General features: G+C 47.8%; 1 long non-coding RNA gene across 1 annotated transcript; it reads right to left on the reverse strand.

Annotated features, from left to right (window-relative positions):
• Window positions 1–3,941: 3,941 nt before the first annotated feature.
• LOC111529905 lies at window positions 3,942–7,001 on the reverse strand. Its single transcript, XR_002727639.1, has 2 exons — window positions 5,891–7,001; window positions 3,942–4,664 (listed from the first exon to the last, which is right to left on the reverse strand). It is a non-coding gene; the product is annotated as an uncharacterized LOC111529905 (long non-coding RNA).
• Between the last annotated feature and the right edge of the window lie 2,787 nt (window positions 7,002–9,788).

Raw genomic sequence — 9,788 nt, forward strand, 5'->3', positions numbered from 1 at the left:
TTTTTTTTTTTTTTTTTTTTTTTTTTTTTTTTTTTGAGACAGAGTCTCACTCTGTCGCCCAGGCTGGAGTGCAGTGGCCAGATCTCAGCTCACTGCAAGCTCCACCCCCTGGGTTTACGCCATTCTCCTGCCTCAGCCTCCCAAGTAGCTGGGACTACAGGCGCCCGCCACCTCGCCCAGCTAGTTTTTTTTTGTATTTTTAGTAGAGACGGGGTTTCACCCTATTAGCCAGGATGGTCTCGATCTCCTGACCTCGTGATCCGCCCGTCTCGGCCTCCCAAAGTGCTGGGATTACAGGCTTGAGCCACCGCGCCGGGCCTCACAGTGTATTTCTCAAGTATACATAGAATCGTGCCACTTTTTTTTTGTTCCCAATCCCTTGGTGACTCCCTATATGCTCAGGATAATGAACAAATGTCCCATCATTGTATATATATTTGTCAAAATGTGTCCTTGCCAAATGCTGCAGCCATATCTCCCACTTTGGTTTCAGTTTCTACGCATACCTGACTATCTTCCTGGTGTCCCACTGGCTCTCTTTCTTCCCTGACTCTTCACATGCTATTTTCTTGACCTTGGAAATAGACTTTCTCCACCTAGTTGGCTGTTCTTCCTTCTTTAAGGTGCTGTTCTTCCTTCTTTTATCTCCCCCAGACTTAGTTTTATGTCCTTCTTCCTCGCCTGCTCCCTTCTCCCTATCACCATTCCTTCTAGTTGCAATTTCTGGTGGTTCATTTATCTCCCACACTGCCTTGTAAATTCTTCTGGGGTGAAAGATGTCTTCTTCTTCTTCTTTTTTATTTGAGACAGGGTTTGACTCTGTTATCCAAGTCGGAGTGCATTGGTGCAATCACAGCTCACTGCAGCCTTGACCTCCTGATCTCAGGTGATTCTCCTGCTCTCTAGCCTCTCAAGTATCTGGGACTACAGGTGCATGCCACCAAGCCCAGTTAATTTTTAAAATTTTGTAGAGGTGGGGTCTTACTATGTTTCCCAGGCTAGTCTCCAGCTTCTGGCCTCAAGTGATCCTCCTGTCTCAGCCTTCCAAAGTGCTGGGGTTATAGGCATGTGTCACTGTGCCTGGCTAAGAGATGTCTTTGAACTCAATACGAGTAAGGCCCGAGAAAGACTCTCATGTAGAATCATAACTGTTTTATAAACTAAAATGTAAGGAGCTGAGGAAATGCTTGTATGCATCACTTTCACCAGCTTCTGATAGTTCTCCTGGCATATGAAAATATTTTACTTTAGCACGTAAGTCTAGCAGAGATGAGAACTGCTCTACCATCAGCCAGATCTGGATGAAATTGTAGCACTTGTGGGGTAATATTTAGGGGTTTAGAGTACAGCCAGCCTAGTCAGTTTTCCAAATAGGTCTCATCTGGGCATTTCCTTGATTTTTTTTTTTTTTTTTTTTTTTGAGATGGGAGTCTTGCTTTGTCGCCAGGCTGGAGTGCAGTAGCGCGATCTTGGCTTACTGCAGCCTCTGCCTCCTGGTTCAAGTGATTCTCCTGCCTCAGCCTCCCAAGTAGCTAGGACTACAGACATGCACCCCCACGCCAGGCTAATTTTTGTATTTTTATTAGAGACAGGGTTTCACCATGTTGGCCAGTATGGTCTCAATCTCCTGACCTTATGATCTGACCACCTTGGGCTCCCAAAGTGCTGGGATTGCAGGCGTGAGCCACCACGCCCAGCCAAATAACGATTTCTTTTTAAAGCAGCATGCTAACAGCTTCTAAAAACAGGATATTTGTACATATCTCTCATATATATGTGTATATACATATTCTCCTAGATGAAATGGAAAAATATGCTCACCTAGGCTTAACATTTTCAGTAATTACAGAGTACGAGCTTTTAGTTCCTTTGTTTCTACAGGCCCAGGAGCCTGGATACCATATCCACTCTCTCTGGTTCAAGTATGAATGTTTGGGATGATTGACCTAAGTCAAAGTGAAAGAAAAAGACACTTCAGATGTTTAAGCATTTTTATTTTTTTCAAGACAGAGTCTCGCTCTGTCACCCACTCTGGAGTGCAGTGGTGCAATCTCCGCTCACTGCAACCTCCACCTCTTAGGTTCAAGTGATTCTCCTACCTCAGCCTCCTGAATAGCTGGGACTATAGGCATGTACCACCTCTCCTGGCTAATTTTTGTATTTTTAGTAGAGATGGGGTTTTACCATGTTGGCCGGGCTGCTTGGAACTCCTGACCTCAGGTGATCCACCCACCTTGGCCTCCGAAAGTGTTGGGATTACAGGTTTGAGCCACCACCCCCCGGCCAGTTAAGAATTTTGAAAGGATAAAATTGTCAAGTGTCATCTAACACATGTCCAGAATATCTGGCCTACATTGAGGTCAGATGGTGGGGGGAGAAGCACAGAGGGAGGAGGAAAGGACAAGTCATCCCATCTTATATATAATCTAGGAAAGAAAGGTGAGGGCCCACCCAGCCAAATGGGTGGTGGGAAATGAGACAGCTGTAGGTAGCATGGAGCATCCTTCTAGTTTCTTTTTTTCTTCCCTTCTAGTTTCAAGACAGGAAAATTGGGCCAGGGGTTAGGTCTGGCAGGCTGACAGTCAAAGCCAGGGATGCATGGTTAATGATACCTGACTAGTTTTCTTTACTCCCCACAGTGGAACTGCTTGATACCAGTGTGTTGAATTCTGACTGGTCTCATCTGCCTCACAATGTGTGGGCTTCCACCTTGCTTTAGCAGGACAGAGAGCAGGTTTGGTTTTTTTTTCATCTCTAGGTGGGACTGAGCCTCCGTCCTAAAGTGTAAGGTCTATTCATGACTGATAGTGGCCTCGCTCTGCTTCTAGAGGAAGCTTTTGCTCCTTAGTTGATGAGATCCTCATTCTTTCACCAAATAAAATAAGTCAATTGGCCACCCCAAATCTCTGTCTCCAGTGAGCCCTGAGCATGCAAAAAAGTGCCCCAAAAGCAAGACTGTTGCTTGCCATGTCCACACCAGAAAGGAAGTTGCTCTGACCAAAGCTAGGAACACAAATGCTTCCAAGCACAAGAATTTTCTCAATGATTCTGAAAGGGGGCTGAGCACAGTGGCTCACATCTGTAATCCCAGCACTTTGGGAGGCTGAGGTGGGCAGATCACCCAAGGTCAGGAGTTCAAGAGCAGCCTGGCCAACATCCTGAAACCCTGTTTGTAGTAAAAATACAAAAATTAGCCAGGTGTGTTGGTGGGCACCTGTAATACCAGCTACTCAGAAGCTGAGGCAGGGAGAATTGCTTGAACCTGGGAGGTGGAGGTTACAATGAGCCGAGATCATGCCACTGCACTCCAGCCAGGAAAACAGAGCAAGACTCCATCTCAGAAAAAAAAAAAAAGTCAAAAGTGCTACTCTGAATGGATGGACTCTGGGTGTTCTGACTGAAGGCAAGAATAGGAGTGGCTCCCTAAAATTATATGCTGTTATACCCTCTGATTACAACAAATATGGTCTGGTCAGGAATATCTGAGTCATTGTAGAAAGAGACATATAGACACGCACAGGTATGGTGTAGTCTCCACCCCTTATAGCTCTGTGCTTTGTCCAGGTGAGCCCTTACTACTCTGATTGGGAGACAGGAATATGGGGACTTTTAAACACACATTTGCACCTGCAACAGATGTGCTACACCCACCTGAACCCCAGGCACTCTGACTGAGGTTATAAGCTTTGTACAGAAGTCATCTGTCTCCAACCAGAGGTATGGCACTGTCCCCTCTGATAGCAATTCAAGAGCACAGTGCCGGCATCTGGTGAGGGCCTTCTTGCTCCATGGTGGAGCACATCACATGGCAAGAGCAAGATCCTGTCAGCTCAGGTGTCTCTTCCTCTTACCAGTCCCATCATAGGGGTCCACCCTGATGACTTTATCAAATCCTCATTACCTCCCAAAGGCCCCCACCTTCAAACATATTGACATAGGAATTTGGGGATTGAGTTTTTAATACACGAAATTTGGTTGACATATTCAAACCATAGCAGATGCCAAAGGTGGACATGGGGGAGTCAAATTCCCAAAAGCTGACATAGTGGTGCTGTCATTGGTTAAGTTTGAAGGGTTTTGGGGGGCTGCCAAGTTCTTCAAAGGAAAACAGCTGTTAATGTTGCAGGGAGAGACAGGAAGATAACAGATGGGGAAATGGGCATGGTATCCATGTTGATTTCATCAGAGTCAAAGGCAGTCTGAAGAGGGTCTGCTTACTATAGTGGAAATGACTGCAGAAGCAGTGGTAGGAGGGCCAGAAAAGATAGGGCATTGAAGAGAGTGGCTTCCTGTTGAGGCCTGTCAGGAACCCTAGATTTCAACTGATAGGTGTTTCCTGGGTCAAAAGGCAATGCTGGAAATTCAGGTAGGGCTGTTGACCATAAAAACAGGTGGGCGGGTGGAGACTGCATTCCTTACAAGGGATATCTGTTCCATACTGGGATAGAACTGGTCAAATGGGAGAATACTCATCCTGGATCCTAGGGGAGACCAGGAGATGGAAACCTGTGAAAAGGGATTGGTATCCATGTAGTTTATACCAAAGTACAAAGTAGGCTTGATTACTGCAGGTTATGTCTGCAGATTACTGGCTGTAATAGTGAAAATGCTTGAGGTACCAGTGATGGGCTGGTCTGTGAAGATGGGCATACAGGTGGAAGAATCTGTAAGAAAAAGGGAGAAAAATCCACAATGAATTAATTCTGATTAGATGACTAGATAGATTCTGATTAGATGACTAGACTGATAGATGACTCAATTCTGCAGGAGGTAGACTTGAAGCAAAGGGCAAGGGGTTAGGAGATGTGGTGAGGTCAAAAGTAGAGATCTAGGCTAGGCGTGGTGGCTCACACCTGTAATCTCAGCACTTTGGGAGGCCGAGGCAGGGAGATCATGAGGTCAGGAAATAGAGACCATTCTGGCCAACATGGTGAAGTCTTCCTGGGCAGGGATCTAGGCGGTAAGGATGGGACTGACCTCACAGAGGAGAATGCCTACTAAAAATACAAAAATTAGCTGGGCGTGGTGGCACACGCCTGCAGTCCCAGCTACTCTGGAGGCTGAGGCAGGAGAATCGCTTGAACCTGGGAGGTGGAGGTTGCAGTGAGCCAAGATCGCACCACTGCACTCCAGCCTGGTGACAGTGCGAGACTCCGTCTCAAAAAAGAAGAAAAGTAGTGGTCTGGGCTGGGTATGGTGGCTCACATCTGTAATCCCAGCACTTTGAGAAGCTGATGCACAAGGATCACTTGAAAGCAGGAGTTCCAGACCAGCCTGGGCAACATAGCGAGACTCCTTCTCTACAAAAAAATAATGCCTGTAGTCCTAGCTGCTCTGGCGGCTGAGGTGGGAGGATGGCGTGAGCCTAGGAGTTTGAGGCTGCAGTGAGCCATGATTGAACCACTACATTCCAGCCTGGGATGAATAAATAGTGCCCCCCCTCCAAAAAAGAAAATCTGCAGATGAGGGATAGAAATGGAAATGGCTTTTATTCCCATAAAGGGGAACTCCCAAAATGATATTGAACCTAAGGGGAGAAACAAGAACAGAAAGAAAATAAAAAGGAGAGTTAATGATCTGTATATGGGGTGAGGACTAGTACAGGGGCAGAAGGGACTGGGGGCCTGGAAGACAGGACAGCCAAGTCAGTGGCTGATAACATGATAGTATCAGCAAACTACAAGGTGAAAATGGCCAAGGGTGGGGTGCCTGCTGTCCCTGCAACAAGCAGGAAGAAGGAAGGGGCAGGCTGAGGGGCACTGCACTGCTATCTGAAGGGGCCTTGACTTTCTCTTCTAAGAACATGTGGTTAGACTGGGGCTTTCTTATTCAAGCCTACATCTTCTCCAATGACTATACAAAAAAGCTTAGGAGAGGTTGGGCAGCTCACCTTGACCTCAAAAAATAGCAGCGGCAGTGGGAGCAGCAGGCCAGTTGGAACTTTGTTTACAGAATCTACAACTGGCAGAGGTGGGTTGAGAGTTCCTGTTTGAAACCCTTCTTCCCTTCATCTTCTCTGTCTTCAGAGAGAACTGGACCTCCAGGGAGGTAGGAATCCCCTAGCAGCACTGCCTGAGCTGGTGTTGGCATGGCCTTTGATGAATGAGCTCATACAATACCTCTTCACTTTCTCATCTAAGGCGTCTTCCGGGGGTTGGAGAGGAGGTTTCCCTTCAATGGCCCGGGACTGCACGGGAGTGAAGTTAGGACTTCGTTGTCTTGGGGATAGATCTGATGACTCACTCCCACTGCGATGGGTGGGGGTAGGGGAGCTTCTCTGATTGCGCTGGGATCACTATACTCATCCTTCACCTTCACTATGCCTGGCTGCTCTCTCCTAGGGTCCTCATCTCAGTCTTCCTGGGCAGGGATCTAGGCAGTAAGGATGGGATCAACCTCACAGAGGAGACTGCCTACTCAGATAGCAATGGAGGAGAGTCGGTTTGCGCCCTGGATGACAGATCGTAACTGTCCTGAGTGGCTGAGCATCTTAGAGTGAACAGCAGACAGCACCGGCTTCATGTGAGAGTCCTGCCTGGACATTGAGGATGGATCCGAATGAGGAGCGCAGAGCCTGACGGATCAGACACCACAACCCCTTAGCAGCGACGAAACCGAGGGGTAGAGGTGCAGGATCGCGGGAAGCACTTGTCGAGCTAGGCCAAGGAGAGAGGTGCAGGGAGAGCGAGGTGATCCAGACCAGACAGGGAACTCTGTGGGGTGTGGCGGGGCCGGGGTGAAGCTTGCAGAGGTAGTTGACCGTGAAGAGCAGCTTGTGCGCTGTTGGATCCTTGGAGTGGAGTGGGAACTCCGAGGCGAAGCGCACCCTGTTTTAGCCAGATGCCGGTGAGCGGCCGTTGGAACGCTTGGCAGAGAAAGCTTGCGCGAGCCCAGGGCGCGAAGAAATACAACAAAGGACCAACGGTGAGGTCCAACGGTCCGATCCCAGCCGGACTCGAGCTGCAACCGAGTGGTTGCAGGCGTTAGGCTCCCAGCGGCTCCCAGCCGTTAAGTGGGGATTCAGTACTGCCGAGGCTCACTCGGCACCTGGCCTGAGGGCGGGAGATTTGGCAACCAGTGCCCGTGGGTGCGCCCGCCCTTGCCGCTGGGGACTCTGGAGTCAGACCTTGCCCAAAGCTGGAGGCGGGAACTCCCCAGATCCTCCCACAGTAGGGAGCTGGCTCACAGGGAAGGTGCCTGGGGAGGGGCCGGGCGGTGCTGTCTCCTGACTCCGCCCAGGCAGCCCCGCCGCTGCCGCCGGCCTGGGCTAGTGTGGGGAGAAGACGCCAGCGCAGGCAGGGAGCAAGCGCCCCCAGCTGCTTCCTTTCAGGCAGCCGCCACACCGCCACAGAGGACCCAGTTTCCCTTCTCTCCTCTCTATACAGGTAGCGTGGGAGGATGCCCCCTCCTTCAGGAAGCTCTCTTGCGCCTCTCCGAGTCCTGGAGCCAGGCGGCACTTCTCTGTGGTCGCCTAGAAGGGTATGAACTTAGGGCATCCCCATCTGGGCTGTGAAGGTTTCTGACTTGGGGACCAGATGCTCAGACCTTCCTGGATGTTGCTTCCCACAATAGCTCTACGTGGCAGGCAGGTTCTCTTCATTTTGCAAATTTGGTAAAACAGCATTTGTAAAACTTTAGAACCTTCCTTGGCTCACACAGGAGGTAGTGGCCCTGCCAGGATTTGACCCAGGCTCTCGGATTCCAGAGTTCCTGAATTTAACTACCTGTACTGTGATGCCGCCTTATCATGTGTGCATCGTGCATTACTATTTTTTATAGCCTGTAGGGTACTTAGCCCCATGCACACCTACAGTGATCACAGGCACTGCCTACTGGAAGGTCTTCTTTGGCTGGGTTCCAGTTTCCTCAGAAGATGTAGGGCAGGGAGTTCCACTTGTCAGCACATGCCACAGGGCCTTTCTCTTCAAATGGACCCCAGCAGCCAACCACTCAGCTGTCTCAGCAAACATAGAAGATGGCACATCAGGTGGATGCAAGATTCACCCTGGCTTAACATCCTTGTGCCCCAAGGGACCAGGATCTCCCATAATAATTCCACAGAGCAGATTTCAGAGTTTGGCCAAAATGGAAAACTTACCAATATTAACTTTTCTAATCCATCTCATGGGATATATTTCCATGTATTTCAATCTTTTACATTTTTTCTCAGCAATGTTTTATACCAAGGGTCAGCAAATTTCAGCCCATGGGCCAAATATGGCCCATAGCCTGTTTTATTTTCATTTTTATTTTTGAGAGGGAGTCTTGCTCTGTCACCCAGGCTGGAGTGCAGTGGCATGATCTTGGCTCACTGCAACCTCCACCCACCCCCGAGTTCAAGTGATTCTCTTACTTCAGCTTCCTGAGTAGCTCAGATTACAGGCACCCGCCACCACGCCCGGCTAATTTTTGTATTTTAGCAAAGACGGGTTTCACCATGTTGGTCAGGCTGGTCTCGAACTCCTGACCTCAAATGATCCACCCGCCTTGGCCTCCCAAAGTGCTGAGATTAAGAGTGTGAGCCACCATGCCCCACTCACAGCCTGTTTTTATAAGGCCAGTTAGCTAAGAATGATGTTAATGTCTTTAAAAGGTCTTTAAAAACAACAGAAAATTCCAGAGAATATGTGACAGAGATCATACGCGACCTATAAAGCCTATATTATTTACTCCCTGGCCCTTTACAGAGAAAGTTTGTAGCTACTCTTTTGTAGTTTTCTGTGTATAGGTCTTACTTGGCTTTTGCTAATTTATCCCTAAGTATGTTATGGGATTTGCAAATGTTATTTTCAAATAGTTCATTGGTAGAACACAGAAAATGCATTAAATATATATGTATATATATAGTCCTTGTATACACACATACATATATACACACACACCTTATATTATTGAGGTCTTGCTAAATTCATTGTTTATTTTTGGTTGATTTTGTGTGTGTGTGTGTGTGTGCAGATTCCTTTGGGTTTTCTACATACATTTTCCATGCATCATGTATGAATAAAGTCAGTTTTCCTTCCTTTTTTTTTTTTTAAGATGGAGTCTCACCCTGTCACCCAGGCTGGAGTGCAGTGGCTGGATCTGGATCTCAGCTCACTGCAAGCTCCACCTCCCGGGTTTACGCCATTCTCCTGCCTCAGCCTCCTGAGTAGCTGGTACTACAGGCGCCCGCCACCTCGCCCGGCTAGTTTTTTTATTTTTTAGTAGAGACGGGGTTTCACCGTCTTAGCCAGGATGGTCTCGATCTCCTGACCTCGTGATCCGCCCATCTTGGCCTCCCGAAGTGCTGGGATTACAGGCTTGAAGTCCTGGGATTACAGGCTTGAACAGATTACTTCTGTTTCAACCTGCATGCCTTTTATTTCTCTTTCTTATCTTCTGTTTGCAGAGACCAACAACTGTCAGCACAGCAAAACTGGGCATTTCTTTTCTAACTGAGCTTTGCAGCTACCTACACAATTGTGTGTGGCATCTTCTCCTGGGGGCAAGGACATGAGATGACATCAGGTGGGTGCAGGATCTATCCTGGCTTAAAAGCTTTATGCCCCATGGACACCGATATTTCTGGTAATAATTTCATAGAAAACTTTCAGGGTCCTGGTAGAAATGGATGATTTACCTGTCTTAAACGTTATCTTAAGTGAATGACTTAACTTTTTCTGGTCCACTATCATGGTATGCATTTTGTGTATATGTGTGTATGTACATATAGATAGACATTTATATATATATGCATGTATATATATGCATGTACTCACATATATGTGTATATATACGTGCACATATAT

Source organism: Piliocolobus tephrosceles, chromosome 21, assembly GCF_002776525.5.
Source record: "Piliocolobus tephrosceles isolate RC106 chromosome 21, ASM277652v3, whole genome shotgun sequence".
In the NCBI taxonomy this organism is placed as follows: Eukaryota; Metazoa; Chordata; class Mammalia; order Primates; family Cercopithecidae; genus Piliocolobus; species Piliocolobus tephrosceles.